The 19575-nt window shown below is 45.0% G+C and overlaps 1 long non-coding RNA gene across 2 annotated transcripts; it reads left to right on the forward strand.

Moving 5' to 3' along the window:
• Nucleotides 1-835: 835 nt before the first annotated feature.
• Nucleotides 836-7331, forward strand: LOC147982766 (uncharacterized). Of its 2 annotated transcripts, XR_015614896.1 has the most exons (7): nucleotides 836-981; nucleotides 1897-3357; nucleotides 3847-3983; nucleotides 4098-4150; nucleotides 4746-4888; nucleotides 5001-5431; nucleotides 5733-7331. It is a non-coding gene; the product is annotated as an uncharacterized LOC147982766 (long non-coding RNA). The 2 variants fall into 2 exon arrangements; XR_015614897.1 differs by having other exon boundaries at nucleotides 3847-3957; nucleotides 4746-5431.
• The last annotated feature ends 12244 nt before the right edge of the window (nucleotides 7332-19575 follow it).

The following is a 19575-nucleotide window of genomic DNA, read 5'->3' on the forward strand; positions in this document are numbered from 1 at the left end:
GTGGTATCGTCTAGTATCTCTTGTATCTATTCCATCATTCTTTTTCTTCATGTTTTTTAGAATACCGAGAGAATACAGGGTGTCTCACATCCTATATACCTACATCATCAAGTAGGTCCACCACATAAAAACTCATTTTCACTAACTCTTCATGCACATGCAACCAATCACGAATAACAATTATTTATTTTTTGTGCCCTCTCATGCAACCACGTCATTCTAAGTTTCTTTTCCTGTTGCTATCACTGTTTTAGGTTGCCAAGGGTGGAGATGTCTCCACTGTCTCTACTCAACGATGTTTTCATCACATATCGCATCGCCTATATATCGTCAAGGTAAAAAATTAACACAACAAAAATCACGCTCATTTTTTGATTTTTCATCAAAAAAAATCAGATGTTTACTCTAAACAATATTTCTTTCAAAAAAATATCACCAAATTCTACTATGTTTCACAAATTTTCTCATGTTTTAAAACATCAAATTATTTGTTAACTGCCTGCAGCAACTCGCATGGTATCATCTAGTAATCCCAGAGGGTGGCACAATAATTCTTCAACGTCAGCAATAGAATGATGAGGTGCAGCGACTCCTTTAACCTCTCTCTTGGTGGATGTCTACTGCTCGAAGCAGTGAAGTTCGGCCTGTCTCCACTTTCAAAAGTCAAGCAAAGCTGCCAATTAAAAGGGAAAGTAGAGCGTGTCTGCGTCCATGCCAGCTGCCAGCAACAACCATCCAATGAACCAAAAGCCAAGTTGTGGGTGCGTTCAACAGGGTGACAAATCCCTTATATAGAGATAGACGAAGCAGCAGGGTGACAATACAAAGAGAAAGAGAGTGGTATGTGGAACAGCCTTCATTTGACCATGGCTTCGAGGTGCCACATGAAGATGGTTCTTCTGCTCGTTGTACTGGAGATCATTCTGCTCGTTACGATGCCGTTTGGAGGGCTGGCAGGTCCGAGCGCGAGACAGATAAACGGTACGTGCTCTGGCCTTTCAATTTTGCACATCAGACGACATATTTATTACTCCACCCATCCGAAAAACCTTGTCCCAACCTTTTTCCTTAAATGGATGTATCTAACACTAACTTGATGCTAGATACATCCATTCGAGGGAAAGCTTTTTCGGATGAAGGGAATACAAAATAGCTAGTACTCTCTCTGTCTCGAATTACTTGTCTCGAAAATGGATAGAAATACTAGAACTAAAAATATGTCTAGATACATCCATTTTTACGACAAATAATTACGGACGGAGAGAGTATCAGTTAACTCACTAGACAAATGTTCATCTCTTACATGGAGACAGAGTATTATACCGTCTCATTACGGGTTTTGATCATTAAAGCAGTTTAGGTTTAAACTGTACAGAATTTCGAAATGTTTATATTTGCATATATTTCCATTCTTAATCTACCGTACCTATGTGTTCTAAATACAAATTTTATTTATATCAAATGTAACAAAAAAATAGAAAGGGTTTGACAATTGATATATCAAGAAAAAGAATAGAAATTTTTATTACAAGTTCGCCTTCTCATGCATTATTTAAATGCTAGTCATATTGAGTGGAGGATTAAACGGCCGGAAAGCTTGTGGTACTCCAAGCAAAGATGATTCTCGATGAAATTCTCCCCCACTTTTCGTAAACCCACAAAATAATATGTAAAATATATGGGTTGTCAGATGAAAAATTGGCAAAGAGAAATAATTAAAGACTATTTATAGCTTCCCTCTGCCTTGACTCATCGTGTAGTTTGTTTCCGAAATGCTTGCTCTACTTGAAGCAGTAGTTAAAAATTCGGTTCAGCATGGTGATAATATTGTGTTACGTACAATATGCTTCCAGAATTGTTAATGGAAAATTTGCGTCTCTTAAATTGTTCTTGCAGAGAGTGACAACCCCAGGTGTCCCGCTTGCCACAGTCCTCCTTGTCATTGTTGAAAGTATATGGAGTTTTGTCCCATTTAATTTTTCATTCCTCAAAAGTCATGTAGACGCATTACAGCTGGTTGCCTGGCATCAGTAAATTGTAGTCTCACACATGTACTAGAGTGGAGGAGAAATGAGACCATTGTAATAAGGGACTCTCTCTCTCTCTCTCTCTCTCTCTCTCTCTCTCTCCCTCCCTCCCTCCCTCCCTCCCTCCCTCCCTCTCTCTCTCTCTGTCTCTCTCTCTCGTCGTTAGAGCATGATAAGAGGACTAGTAGTGGCGTGCCTTCTCCGCGGCCACACCGCACCGCTCGCCTACATCTTCGATTCCTGGCGACTTATTCAAACCTGTAATAAGAATGCTCCTTGGTGCGATAGCAACATTGTTAGCCATCCAGGAGCATGTGCTTCGTCATTTTCCAGTTTGCATCCTTTATGTCGTTGCTATGTTTTTGTGCTGTGTAACGACTACATGCCTGGCAATTTGATACATCATTTCGTTGTGCATGAAATGTTGCCCTGCAGCAAACGATGATCTCACATGTGTGACCAGGCTCCTTGTATAAATGGCAAATGTAAAAGAGGCTCCAATTACCACACGGTTTGTGTGGTAATCAATCCTAGACCAATTGAACATATAAACTCTCAAGAACTGCTAGGCACGAGGAAGCCATCCACGTCGCCCCGTTAGCGCTGTGCCACCACGTGTAAAGCCATCCACGTCGCCCCGTATAGCGCTGTGCCACCGCGTGTAAATTCGATGCCCCCTGGGGCATTTTCGTAATTTCACGCATTGAACATATAAAAGCCAGGCAACGCAGTGAGCGAGCAGAACGAAGCCAGCCTGTGACCTAATCCGCCACCAACCGCAGACGCCTCCTCCTCTCCTCCACTTCTCTCCTCCTTCCGTCGAAGATCCAGCGCGTGGTCGCCGTTGCCACTCGCCCCTCTCCTTCTCCCGCGTCTTCGACCCCGCCCTCGCCAGCTCCCGATGCTCTGTCGAGTGGAGAAGAGGGGTGCGGCAGAGAAGGAGACCGGAGGATGGCGATGGGGCCCTCGTCTCTTCCCATCCCGCGTCTCTTCTCAAGGCCGCCGCCGCTGCTTCCCCCTCCCTCACGACCGCCTGTCTCCCCCGCCTCCACCACCTCCTCCTCTCCTGCCTCCTCACCCAACCATCACAGCCAGACCACGCGGTGTGGACTAGGAAGCGACAGATCGGGAGGCGGGCAAGAGGAACCAGACGGTTCTGCTTCCATGGCCGGGCCTCGAGCTGCCGCATCTTCCTCCTCCCAGTCCGACAGAGAGGAGTGGTGGATCCGCCTCCTCAAGCGAGCAGGGGCGCACGGGGATTCGATCCAGGGATCTCCTTGCGAGAGGCCGCCACTGTACCGACTCCAGCCTACAGCCTGTTCCAACTCAGGTTTGTCTTTGCTTTCCTTGGTAGGCCAGTGGTAGGAACATGTACGCTGATGTATTTGATTTGGCTAATTGCAATCTCTAGCCTTCCTACCATCCTCCCCTTTATCCCTGTTGATATGTGAATTAGGTTTCTAGCTACCGATGCCTCAGTATGTTATGTTGCAGCAAAACAATGATATAGATTTGAAATTTTGATAATCAAGTATTGCTTTTGTTTCAACAGAAAATAAATGGTTGGTGAACAAATACATATGTACAGAAAGTCTGCATGAATAGATATATTATCTTCTTGTGAACCAGCCTAGCCAATTAATTACAATTAGCCCTTCAAGTTTTATTTATTATTAGTTGATTACTTGCTTATGTGCGGTGAATAAATGAGTAAGCGGTTTTTGTTGATAAAAGTGTAGGCAGCACAGCTTTTTTGTTCCATTTTTTTGTTGAAGTAAAGGATGCTTAGCCTTTCCTGAATATCTTAATTCTAAAACAGGTCTGATGCAATTTTGGAACTGGATGGTTATTCGGCCTGACTTGTTCATGTAGTTCATGGTACTACGTCTGCAAACTACATCTTGTGAATATTTGACTACGGCATTATATGGTGGTGTTTCACTTCCCTCAGTCAAGGTTTCAGTTAAAGTTTGAATTGAACATTTTCCTCCAATACAGAGTGTGTTAGTTGTCTCCTCGCAAAAAAGGTGTGTTGATTGTCCTAATCTTCACGTTATGGAAACATTGCAGATTCTCTGGAGTATTGACAATTGCAGGCTTCATCAATCAGATCATGTGTAGAGGTACTATACATTGATGCTTACTTGGCGTACTGATAATTTAACTCGTTTCATGAGATAAACTTCCTTTCTCGTACGCCCCTTCTCTATATAACTGGGTCCAAATACACAATGAGGTATATACAGTATTAAGTTACTTCTTTCTCTAATTTTTTTGTTTGGTGCCTGCCATGCCATAGAAATTGCGCACCTGAACCTGCCCTTTTTTTATACCATTTTTGCAATATTCATCAAAAGAACATATACGATTTACTGATTCTGTATATCTTGTCTGATTAGTGTTGTCATGGTTTGCTTTCTCCTTCAAATAAATTTATCATGCCCGATTAGTTTGCACTCCCTTTAGGTGTGCAAGTTTTACACAATCATACGACCTTTAGAATGCCAAAATCTTCAGACCTTTGCTTCCTTAGTTTCGCTTGTGGTGGTGATGCTTGATTTAAGTAACATGGTTGGTTGTATGGAAATAGGGGATTTACTTCTGATGATGTGGGTAGTAGTGGTCTTCTCTGCACTCTTCTGTTTCATAAAATTTCCCCTTGGACACCCACCTATCTGAAATATGTGTCTTACCAATTTGATGTTGGTTCACGTGCAGGTTCAGAGAGTAGCGCACGCCCTCGCGGCTGGACAAGGCAGAGATGTGCTGAGGATCTGCACACACTTCATCGTCATATTCTCCGCCTCAACTTCCTTGACGGCACCTGGCCTCAAGCTCCAGCCATAGCAGATTGCCCCCAGGTATCTATGCCCCATTATCGTTCTTCCTTCCTGTTGTTTATCACATTATCCATGCTCAGGCTAATGCACACCAGTGGCCTGATAAAATGTCCGGATGATCTTTCTTTTGTAGAATGTGTGCTGCTATAATTAGGCCATGTGAAATTATAGGTATACTTTCTGGAGCTGCTGCAGATCCTTTTAACAGCGAAGATATTTATGGCAGCCTGCTCCATGTAGATTTTACAGCAAAAAACTGAAGAACTTGTGATGGCCAAAAAAAGACCGAAAGATTTGCACGAAGCGAAGATGTCCACCCAGTATACATATGGTTAGAAGCTGAGGGTGACTTCTTTTCAGCCACTATTGAGATATTTATGTGCTCATAGATCACAACGCATGAAGTTACTGCCTTTTGGTTTTGATTTATAAATCTTAAGTTGGACAATCTTTTGGTGGATACAATAGCCTGTTGTATTTCCGTATTAGACCTTGATGTAAACTATTGAAGATGAACTTGGAAGTTGCTGCAAGGGCATATCACTATGAATGACAATTACCAAAGTAAGCCTGAGGATACAGATCTTATGTTTCTACTAAATTTTTTGTCTTGCTTGATATGTGCACGTTGTTTTAGTTATCGGAAATGTAACCTGGGCATGTGAAAATAAGCTAGCATCTTTTTGGGAGAATTTTTAACAACAGGGGGGGCTTCAAGGTGGTTTGATTTTTAACCAATTAATAAGAACTTCTGCATAACCTTGGGTTACTGACCTCTTTCCTTCCTTCCCCATCATCAGTAATTTAGTACAGTGTATATGCAAATGATTGATGCAATCTCAACCTGTTTCTGCAATGCATGCAGGATGACCCTTGTCCTGGACCCTTGGGCTGTGGCAAAAGCACCCTTTTGTTGGCACTTGCTGGAAAGCTCAACAAAGCTTCTGAGATGAGCTAAATTCTCTATTGTTTCAGCCTTAAGAGCAGATCCAGTTACTCTCATATCTGAATGAGCAGAAGGATAATTTCCTTCATGTTGTAGTACCGATGCATTTGCTTTGCAGAAAAAAATATTTAGACACCGTGGTTGAAGGCCCGGGGTATGGATACTTCATTTTGAACCTTTTGCATTGCCGAACTGCATGTCTCATTTTCTTTTTTGTATCTTAGCAGTATATTTTTTAGCTTGCACATGGTCAACCTTGAATGTCCACGGTTTCCGAAGTATACCATAAGCCTAGGGTATGGAATAAGTGTTGATTGACAAGTTCACAGGTAAACTAGCAATAATTGGCATGAGGCAGAATTGTCCTTCGCATATCCAGAATTTGGGAATTTTACTTCAACCTCAAATGAATTTCTTATATCTCCTTTTATTTTGTGTATATATGCAGTCTACGTAGATCTTATTTCACATGTTCTTAAGATGAAGACACTTCTAGGGAAAGGTTCTGATATAATGAAGTACATTTATTTATGATAGTTCTCCCAACCTGATAAAATAAGAATATTTGTCCTTGCTTTTTTATTTTTCACATTGTTATGTTTCACGTTGTTGTCCAAAGTGATGTGCCTTATTGTCCAAATTTTCTTATATATCCTTGTATCCATCACTTTTCATTAAGATCTGTAAATGTGATTGATGAACAAGGTTACAGAAAAATTAGCTTGACATTCTCGAGTTGTTGAACCAAGCACTTTATGCTATGAACAGGTTTTAAAAAAATAGTCCTGGTGAAAAGTGTTGTTCTAGAAATAGCTTTATGCCATTTTTAGCTTTTACTAAAAAATTTATCATGTTAGCTTTTATTAAACTTTGTCTTAGTTGACTCCATGTTCTTTGTTTGCTTAGGTTAGAATCCCAACAAAGGTGCTTCTGGATGATATGATGTAGCAGCTTCAGCTTCTAAATGCAGTTTACTCAACCCGCAAAGCAAGAACGGTTGGCCTCGACGCAACAGTTGAGCTCTATTCACTTGGTCACAAGCATCACTCGGGTTTAGGTATGAGTTCAGCGATATGGAAGACATAAACTACGACAAGGCACAACTAGCTCAACAAAAAAGCCAAACCCTAGAGCATCATCAAAAAGAAAAGGACGGAATAATCAACTATTTTAGCAACAACTGGTGCAATAGCCTCATTGGAGATCGCATGGCAGCAAAGGAACTTTAACGCATAACAGATACAAACTTCACAGCTGGCTCAACATCGAAAGACAACAATCTCAATATTGCTGGCCGTCTTAGCGATACAACAACACAGTTTGAATATGATCTCCAGCAAATAACCGCTATTATTGGAGACTGAACGATGACATCGAAGGAATTTCTGCTCTGAGCAATGCAGCGATACATCTGTCTAACGTATCTCTGCCTATCTACATGCCTTGCTCATAACATTGTAAATGATCGTTCGTAAGCTTCTTAGAAAACATGTATCATCACGAATCATCTATCTATTATCAATCCATACTTATTTCCATGTGTCATTATGTGTCTACATATTTTAATGCGCACTCTTTCAATACTTGGCTTGCACTCGGCCTTTGCGCCATGGGCGCAACGGGTCATCTAGTGATATCAACAATAAAAGAGGCTCGGATTCGCTAAATTTTCGAAACAGGCTCTTGCATCGCCGTATAGATAAATCACACACCAAGGTACACAATCAAATGATATAAGGTAGTGAGAAAGCCCTCTTACATAGTAGATCCCGAGATAACCGCACAACATAAACGCACGTGACTACGTCACCGAAGGATAACACTGGAAGGCCTGAACACAACACAACGACATGACTTGGGACACCTAACCTCCAAATGCCCTCAGCAGGAGGAACAGTGCAAAGCGTCACCGTTGTCGAGTCTGAAATGAACAAGGGTCTTCTCCTGGAAGATAGCGCGGAGAGGGGAACCACAATGACGACCTCAATAGGAAATAGGAAAGCGGCACACGCAGGCATCACCGCTTCGGCGCCAAAGCACGGAGCTTTCGCTCGACAGCTCACTCGTATCACCACGAAGCACCCAGGACCACCACGTCTACTAGAAGCCCTCTAGATCCACATCTGGGCATTGCAACTCCCAGTGATAGAGAGTGAGTTTGAGCCACCCGCTTCCATACCCCTCGCCTCCTAGATGACCACGAGGCATGGCCACTGCCATGGAGCCTGCTGGATAGACAACCATGCAGACTGTCATTCGAGGCCACCGCTCTGGCTGTCATGTCCCGAGACATCGCCATCAGTCCACATTGTAACGCACCCACTATGGAAGGAAGAGCATAAGGCATCTCCTTCCACTCCTAGACCGACATCGTGTTGGGGAACGTAGCAGAAACTCAAAATTTTCCTACGTGTCACCAAGATCAATCTATGGAGTCATCTAGCAACGAGGGAGGAGTGCATCTACATACCCTTGTAGATCACGCGCGGAAGCGTTCAAGAGAACGGGGTTGAAGGAGTCGTACTCGTCGTGATCCAAATCACCGATGATCCTAGTGCCGAACGGACGGCACCTCCGCGTTCAACACACGTACGGAGCAGCGACGTCTCCTCCTTCTTGATCCAGCAAGGGGGAAGGAGAGGTTGATGGAGATCCAGCAGCACGATGGCGTGGTGGTGGAAGTAGCGGGATTTCAACAGGGCTTCGCCAAGCGCTGCGGGAGGAGGGAGATGTGTCACGGGAGGGAGAGGGAGGCGCCAGGGCTTGGATGGGGCTGCCCTCCCTTCCCCCACTATATATAGGGCCAAGGGAGAGGAGGGCACAGCCTTGGCCCTTCCTCCAAGGAAGGGTGCGGCTAGGGAGGAGTCCCTCCTCCCCAAGGCACCTAGGAGGTGCCTTCCCCCTTTAGGACTCTTCCTTTCCTTATCTCTTGGCGCATGGGCCTCTTGGGGCTGGTGACCTTGGCCCATATAGGCCAAGGCGCACACCCCTACAGCCCATGTGGCCCCCCGGGGCAGGTGGCCCCACCCGGTGGACCCCCGGACCCTTCCGGTGGTCCCGGTATAATATCGGTGACCCCGAAACTTGTCCCGATGGCCGAAATAGCACTTCGTATATATAATTCTTTACCTACGGACCATTCCGGAACTCCTCATGACGTCCGGGATCTCATCCGGGACTCCGAACAACATTCGGGTTACCGCATACTAATATCTCTATAACCCTAGCGTCACCGAACCGTAAGTGTGTAGACCCTACGGGTTCGGGAGACATGCAGACATGACCGAGATGACTCTCTGGTCAATAACCAACAGCGGGATCTGGATACCCATGTTGGCTCCCACATGTTCCACGATGATCTCATCGGATGAACCACGATGTCAAGGACTTAATCAATCCCGTATGCAATTCCCTTTGTCTATCGGTACGATACTTGCCCGAGATTCGATCGTCGGTATCCCGATACCTTGTTCAATCTCGTTACCGGCAAGTCTCTTTACTCGTTCCGTAACACATCATCCCGTGATCAACTCCTTGATCACATTGTGCACATTATGGTGATGTCCTACCGAGTGGGCCCAGAGATACCTCTCCGTCACACGGAGTGACAAATCCCAGTCTCGATTCGTGCCAACCCAACAGACACCTTCGGAGATACCTGTAGTGTACCTTTATAGCCACCCAGTTACGTTGTGACGTTTGGCACACCCAAAGTATTCCTACGGTATCCAGGAGTTGCACAATCTCATGGTCTAAGGAAATGATACTTGACATTAGAAAAGCTTTAGCATGCGAACTACACGATCTTGTGCTAGGCTTAGGATTGGGTCTTGTCCATCACATCATTCTCCTAATGATGTGATCCCGTCATCAACGACATCCAATGTCCATGGTCAGGAAACCGTAACCATCTATTGATCAACGAGCTAGTCAACTAGAGGCTTACTAGGGACATGGTGTTGTCTATGTATCCACACATGTATCTGAGTTTCCTATCAATACAATTATAGCATGGATAATAAACGATTATCATGAACAAGGAAATATAATAATAACCAATTTATTATTGCCTCTAGGGCATATTTCCAACAGTCTCCCACTTGCACTAGAGTCAATAATCTAGTTCACATCGCCATGTGATTAACACTCACAGGTCACATCGCTATTTGACCAACATCCAAAGAGTTTACTAGAATCAATAATCTAGCTAGTTCACATCACTATGTGATTAACACTCAATGAGTTCTGGGTTTGATCATGTTGCTTGTGAGAGAGGTTTTAGTCAACGGGTCTGCAACATTCAGATCCGTATGTACTTCACAAATCTCTACGCTATATTTGGAGCCATTTCAAATAACTGTTCTACTTGGAGCTATTCTAAATTGTTGCTCCATTATACGTATCCGGTATCTCTTCTCAGAGCTATCCGGATAGGTGTTAAGCTTGCATCGACGCAACCCTTTACGTCGAACTCTTTATCACCTCCATAATCGAGAAACATATCCTTATTCCTCTAAGGATAATTTTGACCGCTATCTGGTGATCTACTCCTAGATCACCTTTGTACCCTCTTGCCGGACATGTGGCAAGGCACACATCAGGTGCGGTACTCAGCATGGCATGCCGTATAGAGCCTATGACAAAAGCATAGGGGACGACCTTCATCCTTCCTCTTTCTTCTGCCATGGTCGAGCTTTAAGTCTTAACTTCATACCTTACAACTCAGACAAGAACTCCTTCTTTGACTGATCCATCTTGAACACCTTCAAGATCATGTCAAGGTATGTGCTCATTTGAAAGTACCATTAAGCGTTTTGATCTATCCTTATAGATCTTGATGCTCAATGTTCAGGTAGCTTAATCCAGGCTTTCCATTGAAAAACACTTTTCAAATAACTCGGCATGCTTTCCAGAAATTCTACATCATTTCCGATCAACAATATGTTAACAACATATACTCATCAGAAATTCTATAGTGCTCCCACTCACTTCTTTGGAAATACAAGTTTCTCATAAACTTTGTATACACCCAAAATCTTTGATCATCTCATCAAAGTATACATTCCAACTCCGAGATGCTTACTCCAGTCCTTAGAAGGATTGCTGGAGCTTTGCATACTTATTAGCATCTTTCAGGATTGAAAAAACCTTCCGGTTGTATCACATACAACCTTTCCTCAAGAAAATCGTGAGGAAACAATGTTTTGACATCCTATCTACAAGATTTCATAAATAACGCAGTAATCATTAATATAATTCCAACAGACTCTTAGTATCGCTACGAGTGAGAAAGTCTCATCGTAGTCAACTCCTTGAACTTGTCGAAAAACATCTTAACGACAAGTCGAGCTTTCTTAATGGTGACATTTACCATCATTGTTCGTCTTCCTTTTAAAATCCATATGTACCTAACAGCCTTACGACTATCAAGTAGTTCTACCAAAGTCTACACTTTGTTTTCATATATGGATCCTCTCTCGGATTATATGGCCTCGAGCCATTTATCAGAATCCGGGCCCACCATCGCTTCTCCATAGCTCGTAGGTTCATTGTTGTCTAGCAACATGACTTCCAAGACAGGATTACGTACCACTCTGAAGTAGTACGCATCCTTGTCATCCCACGAGGTTTGGTAGTGACTTGATCTGAAGTTTCATGATCACTATCATAAGCTTCTACTTCAATTGGTGTGGGTGCCACAGGAACAACTCCTGTGCCCTGCTATACACTAGTTGAAGTGACGGTTCAATAACCTCATCAAGTCTCCACCATCCTCCCACTCAATTCTTTCGAGAGAATCTTTTCCTCGAGAAAGGACCCGATTCTAGAAACAATCCCTTATTGCTTTCAAATCTGAGACAGGAGGTATACCCAACTATTTGGGTGTCCTATGAAGATGCATTTATCCGCTTTGGGTTCGAGCTTATCAGCCTGAAACCTTTTTCACATAAGCGTCGCAGCCCCAAACTTTTAAGAAATGACAGCTTAGGTTTCTCTAAACCATAGTTCATACGGTGTCATCTCATCGGAATTACGTCGTGCCCTATTTAAAGTGAATGTGGTTGTCTCTAATGCCTAACCCATAAACTATTGTGGTAATTCGATAAGAGACATCATGGTATGCATCATATCCCATAGGGTGCAGTTATGATGTTCGGACACACCATCACACTACGGTGTTCCAGACTGTATTAGTTGTGAAACAATTTCCACAATGTCTTAATTCTATGCCAAACTCGTAATTCAGATATTCATCTCTATGATTATATCATAGATATTTTATCCTCTTGTCACGACGATCTTTCAACTTCACCCTGAAATTACTTGAACCTTTCAATAATTCAGACTCATGATTCATCAAGTAAATATACTCAACATCTACTCAAATCATCTGTGAAGCAAGAACATAACGATATCCACTACATGCCTCAGCACTCATTGGACTGCACACATCAAAATGTATTACTTCCAACAAGTTGCTTTCTAGTTCCATTTTACTGAAACCGAGGCTTTCAGTCATCTTACCCATGTGGTATGATTTGCATGTCTCAAGTGATTCAAAATCAAGTGAGTCCAAATGGTCCATTTGCATGGAGTTTCTTCATGCATATACACCAATAGACATGGTTCGCATGTCTCAAACTTTTCAAAACGAGTGAGCCCAAAGATCCATCAACATGGAGCTTCTTCATGCGTTTTATACCGATATGACTTACGTGGCAGTGCCACAAGTAGGTGGTACTATCATTACTATCTTATATCTTTTGGCATGAACATGTGTATCACCACGATCGAGATTCAATAAACCATTCATTTTAGGTGTAAGACCATTGAAGGTATTATTCAAATAAACAGAGTAATAATTATTCTCCTTAAATGAATAACCGTATTGCGATAGTCATAATCCAATCATGTCTATGCTCAACGCAAACACCAAATAACAATTATTTATGCTTGATCATATCAACATTGGAAACACTTCCAATACATATCGTCAGCTCACCTTTAGCTAGTCTTCGTTTATTCCGTAGCTTTTATTTCGAGTTACTAACACTTAGCAACCGAACCGGTATCTAATACCCTGGTGCTACTAGGAGTACTAGTAAAGTACACATCAACACAATATATATCCAATATACTTCTATTGACCTTGCCAGCCTTCTAATCTACCAAGTATCTAGGGTAATTCTGCTCCAGTGGTTGTTCCCCTTATTACAGAAGCACTTAGTCTCGGGCTTGGGTTCAACTTTGGGTTTCTTCACTTGAGCAGCAACTGACTTGTCATTTCATGAAGTATCCCTTTCTTGCCCTTGCCCTTCTTGAAACTAGTGGTTTTTAACTAACCATCAACAATTGATGCTCCTACTTGACTTCTACTTTCGCGGTGTCAAGCATCGCGAATATCTCAAGGATCATCACATCTATCCCTGATATGTTATAGTTCATTACGAAGCTCTAGCAGCTTGGTGGCAATGACTTTGGAGAAACATCACTATCTCATCTGGAAGATTAACTCCCACTCAATTCAAGTGATTGTTGTACTCAGACAATCTGAGCACAAGCTCAACGATTGAGCTTTTCTCCCTTAGTTTGCAGGCTAAGAAAATCGTCGGAGGTCTTATACCTCTTGACGTGGGCACGAGCCTGAAATCCCAATTTCAGCCCTCGAAACATCTCATATGTTCCGCGACGTTTCAAAACGTCTTCGGTGCCTCAACTCTAAACCGTTTAACTGAACTATCACGTAGTTATCAAAACGTGTATGTCAGATGTTCGCAACATCCACAGACGACGTTCGAGGTTCAGCACACTGAGCGGTGCATTAAGGACATAAGCCTTCTATGACGCAATGAGGACAATCCTCAGTTTACGGACCTAGTCCGCATAATTGCTACTATCAACTTTCAACTAAATTTTCTCTAGGAACATATCTAAACAGTAGAACTGAAGCGCAAGCTACGACATAATTTGCGAAGACCTTTTGACTATGTTCAGGATAATTAAGTTCATCTTATGAACTCCCACTCAGATAGACATCCCTCTAGTCATCTAAGTGATTACATGATCCGAGTCAACTAGGCCGTGTCCGATCATCACGTGAGACGGACTAGTCAACATCGGTGAACATCTTTATGTTGATCGTATCTACCATACGACTCATGCTCGACCTTTCGGTCTCTTGTGTTCCGAGGCCATGTATATACATGCTAGGCTCGTCAAGTTAACCTAAGTGTTTCGCATGTGTTCCGAGGCCATGTCTGTACATGCTAGGCTCGTCAACACCTGTTGTATATGAATGTAAGAATCTATACATCCGATCATCACGTGGTGCTTCGAAACAACGAACTGTCGCAACGGTGCACAGTTAGGGGGAACACTTTCTTGAAATTTTAATGAGGGATCATCTTATTTACTACCGTCGTTCTAAGCAAATAAGATGTATAAACATGATAAACATCACATGCAATCAAATAGTGACATGATATGGCCAATATCATATTGCTCCTTTTGATCTCCATCTTCGGGGCTCCATGATCATCATCGTCACTGGCATGACACCATGATCTCCATCATCATGATCTCCATCATCGTGTCTTCATGAAGTTGTCTCGCCAACTATTACTTCTACTACTACAGCTAACGGTTAGCAATAAAGTAAAGTAATTACATGATGTTTATGTTGACACGCAGGTCATAAATAAATAAAGACAACTCCTATGGCTCCTGCCGGTTGTCATACTCGTCGACATGCAAGTCGTGATTCCTATTACAAGAACATGATCATCTCATACATCACATATATCATTCATCACATCCTTTGGCCATATCACATCACATAGCATACCCTGCAAAAACAAGTTAGACGTCCTCTAATTGTTGTTTGCATGTTTTACGTGGCTGCTATGGGTTTCTAGCAAGAACGTTTCTTACCTACGCAAAGACCACAACGTGATATGCCAATTGCTATTTACCCTTCATAAGGACCCTGTTCATCGAATCCGATCCGACTAAAGTGGGAGAGACAGGCACCCGCTAGCCACCTTATGCAACTAGTGCATGTCAGTCGGTGGAACCAGTCTCACGTAAGAGTACGTGTAAGGTCGGTCCGGGCCGCTTCATCCCACGATGCCGCCGAATCAAGATTGGACTAGTAACGGTAAGCATATTGAACAAAATCAATGCCCACAACTACTTTGTGTTCTACTCGTGCATAGTAACTACGCATAGACCTAGCTCATGATGCCACTGTTGGGGAACGTAGCAGAAATTCAAAATTTTCCTACGTGTCACCAAGATCAATCTATGGAGTCATCTAGCAACGAGGGAGGAGTGGATCTACATACCCTTGTAGATCGCACGCGGAAGCGTTCAAGAGAACGGGGTTGAAGGAGTCGTACTCGTCGTGAGCCAAATCACCGATGATCCTAGTGCCGAACGGACGGCACCTCCGCGTTCAACACACGTACGGAGCAGCGACGTCTCCTCCTTCTTGATCCAGCAAGGGGGAAGGAGAGGTTGATGGAGATCCAGCAGCACGACGGCGTGGTGGTGGAAGTAGCGGGATTCCAACAGGGCTTCCCCAAGCGCTGCGGGAGGAGGGAGATGTGTCACGGGAGGGAGAGGGAGGCGCCAGGGCTTGGATGGGGCTGCCCTCCCTTCCCCCCACTATATATAGGGCCAAGGGAGAGGGGGGGGGCGCAGCCTTGGCCCTTCCTCCAAGGAAGGGTGCGGCTAGGGAGGAGTCCCTCCTCCCCAAGGCACCTAGGAGGTGCCTTCCCCCTTTAGGACTCTTCCTTTCCTTATCTCTTGGCGCATGGGCCTCTTGGGGCTGGTGCCCTTTGCGCATATAGGCCAAGGCGCACACCCCTACAGCCCATGTGCCCCCCGGGACAGGTGGACCCACCCGGTGGACCCCCGGGACCCTTCCGGTGGTCCCGGTACAATACCGGTGACCCCGAAACTTGTCCCAATGGCCGAAATAGCACTTCCTATATATAATTCTTTACCTCCGGACCATTCCGGAACTCCTCGTGACGTCCGGGATCTCATCCGGGACTCCGAACAACATTCGGGTTACCGCATACTAATATCTCTATAACCCTAGCGTCACCGAACCTTAAGTGTGTAGACCCTACGGGTTCGGGAGACATGCAGACATGACCGAGATGACTCTCCGGTCAATAACCAACAGCGGGATCTGGATACCCATGTTGGCTCCCACATGTTCCACGATGATCTCATTGGATGAACCACGATGTCAAGGACTTAATCAATCCCGTATGCAATTCCCTTTGTCTATCGGTACGATACTTGCCCGAGATTCGATCGTCGGTATCCCAATACCTTGTTCAATCTCGTTACCGGCAAGTCTCTTTACTCGTTCCGTAACACATCATCCCGTGATCAACTCCTTGATCACATTGTGCACATTATGATGATGTCCTACCGAGTGGGCCCAGAGATACCTCTCCGTCACACGGAGTGACAAATCCCAGTCTCGATTCGTGCCAACCCAACAGACACCTTCGGAGATACCTGTAGTGTACCTTTATAGCCACCCAGTTACGTTGTGACGTTTGGCACACCCAAAGTATTCCTACGTATCCGAGAGTTGCACAATCTCATGGTCTAAGGAAATGATACTTGACATTAGAAAAGCTTTAGCATGCGAACTACATGATCTTGTGCTAGGCTTAGGATTGGATCTTGTCCATCACATCATTCTCCTAATGATGTGATCCCGTCATCAACGACATCCAATGTCCATGGTCAGGAAACCGTAACCATCTATTGATCAACGAGCTAGTCAACTAGAGGCTTACTAGGGACATGGTGTTGTCTATGTATCCACACATGTATCTGAGTTTCCTATCAATACAATTATAGCATGGATAATAAACGATTATCATGAACAAGGAAATATAATAATAACCAATTTATTATTGCCTCTAGGGCATATTTCTAACACATCGTCCATCAGGTCTGGGTCAACGCCTTCACGGAAGGAAGCATCCACGCCTCCATCCCCAGCTAGTTCTGGTGTTAGGGGTGAAACCCAGTGCCTACCGAACACCACCGTCGAGGAAGCCTAGGCTAGCTCACACGCCATCACGCCCGTGGCCATCGGCGACGATGTGGCTGATGGCCTAGTAACATTAGGGGATCCCAGCTTGGACTAATGCCAAAATGGAGCAGTATGCAAGGAGATCACAAGGCGAAGGCTTGCACTCGCGCAGACCAAGTCGACCCTCTATACTCGCCCGCCGCCGGACGTCGTCTATAACAACGGACCATATTACGCCACCAGTCGAAGCTAGCCCCCATCAAGGCACGCAAAAATGCCATTGATGCGGATTGCACCACCGCTAAACGACCAAGCAGCGGTGCAACCCCATGACCGCCATGGGTACCCCGAGCAGTGTCACCCCGTAGGATCCACGATGGATCCATGCCGATGCCACAAGCTAGCCCGTGTCGCCAGGTGGCACCGGATGGCAGATCTGGGTGGAACCCAAATCGCCACCGCACTAACACCCGCACCCTAGGCCCAATGATGCGCCACCATCATGAACCAAGCCTGTAGATAGTGCAACCCGTCGGGCCAAGTCCACCACCACTGTTCGTTGGCCCCGCCACTGACGGCCGATCCGGGCGTGCATCCGCTAATGGTACATTATACCGGGGGTGGCCCATCGATCCGGAAGGCCCACACTGGCTGGCCTCGCGGCCCAGATGCTTGGCTGCGACCTAATCCCAACGATGTGTCCAGAGCCTGTCTTGAAGATATTGCATGATCTTGTTGTACAAGCCAAAATGCCCTCCTGAAAGGTCGGTTAGGAACCCTGTAACCCCAAGCTCTCATCCCCTTAGGCCATGCTAGGGGTAGTTCGAGCCATCTGTTCCATTATACATATACCTCTATAATATTCATCATCCTCCACTCGTAACGCCCTCGCACGAGGTGCTCCCACATCAATCTAAAACAAAGCAGGAGTGAGGTAATACCTCAACCATGAGGGCCCGAACCTGGTTAAAACCCCTTGCGAACTCTCCTCTGGTACTCCGGCTATGCTCTCCACCCTATTGAGGGCACTGACAGTTTTCCGCACCCAAAGTTGGCGCACCAATTAGGGGCTGCGTCAAACATAGACTGGGCCCAGATTGGATATGTAGTCATGCCCGACGATTTCATGCCAGGACAAACTTTCGTCTTCGTCTCCTTGATGTTCATCACCGATGGGAGTGGGCTGCTCTATGATGGCACGCCGCCCTCTCCCATCAGCACCATGCACTTACGAAGCCTTGTGTTCCTCTTCTACCAACACGGGGACACTGTGTGCCTCTGTGTCCCTCCATCTCCCTTGACACGGGAGGCAGCGCCGACCCTAGACAACTCAAAGTGGCTAGATATTCATCAACCCACCAGCCTTCCCGACCGCAAGGAGTGCACATGATCTTCCATGCTACCAATACATGGCGAGCCTAGAAGCTCGCGAGACGCGCAGTTTATGCAAATGCACCGACTCACATGGAATACATAGAGTGGTCGGACTCCACCATCGTTTTTGAACGTGCCAATCACCGGACTACATCCCACATCTAGGGAAATCTGCCCTGGTGCTCGACCCGATCCTTGGCGACTTCTGCCTTCCGCAAGCCTTTATAGACGGTGGCAACACGGTCAACATTATCTTGATGAACACCATATTAAAGATGGGAATGTCCAAATCACTCTTGAGACCCATGCCCACTGGCTTCCACGGGTTTGTGCCAGGCATGAAGGTGCAACCCCTAGGACAAATCTACTTGGAAGTGATCTTGGGAGCCGAGGAAAACTTCCGCTTGACATTGTGCTTTGAGGTTACGCCGTTTTGCACAGGCTACATCGCTATACTTGGTAGGCCCGCTTATGTCAAGTTCATGTTTCTACCCTCATACGTGTGAAGATGTCAGGACTAAATGGCATCATCACCATACACGATAGTGCCGAGAGGGCGCTCGAAGTGGAGGTCACCAATGTAGAGCTTGCAGAGGCTGCACTAGCTTTCGTGGAACTCGAGGAGATCAAGAGGTCCTTCGACCCATCCATCACAACACTGTCCCGCAAGACCAACTCTGGACCGGCTTTCCAACCGGTTAAAGAGACAAAGAAATTCCAAGTGCAGCCAGAAGACACGAGAAAGATGATGATCATGGGAGGAGACCTGTACTGGGAAGAGGAGGTCGTCCTCCTACAATTCCTTATGAACAATTCGGACATATTCTCTTGGAAGCCCGCTAACATGCCCGAGGTTCCTACATCACTAGTAGAAAACATGGCTTTGGTCCAAGCTCAATGCACCCTTTAGTCCCGGTTGCATTACAAACCGGGACTAATGTGAGCATTAGTCCCGGTTCGAGCGCCTAGGGCATCGAGAAGGCATTAGTCTCGGTTCAAATGGGACCTTTAGTCCCGGTTTGAGACACAAACCGGGACTAAAGGGTGCGATGCCCTTTAGTCCCGATTCGTGTCTCTAACCGGGACTAAAGATTGGACCTTTAGTCCCGGTTTGAGACACCAACAGGGGCTAAAGGGTGCGATGCCCTTTAGTCCCGATTTGTGTCTCAAACCGGGATAAACCGGGACTAAAGGGGTTCAACCCCCCACAAAAGAAAATGATAAGAACTTCGAAATTTAAAATTCTTCGAGATGTAGTTATGTTACTACATGTACTAGTTAGGAAAATTAAAAAACTTAAATTTGGACATGTTTTGCAAAAAA

The sequence above is a fragment of the Triticum urartu genome, chromosome 2A (genome assembly GCF_056163025.1).
Source record: "Triticum urartu cultivar PI428250 chromosome 2A, HENAU_Tu73, whole genome shotgun sequence".
Classification (NCBI taxonomy): domain Eukaryota; kingdom Viridiplantae; phylum Streptophyta; class Magnoliopsida; order Poales; family Poaceae; genus Triticum; species Triticum urartu.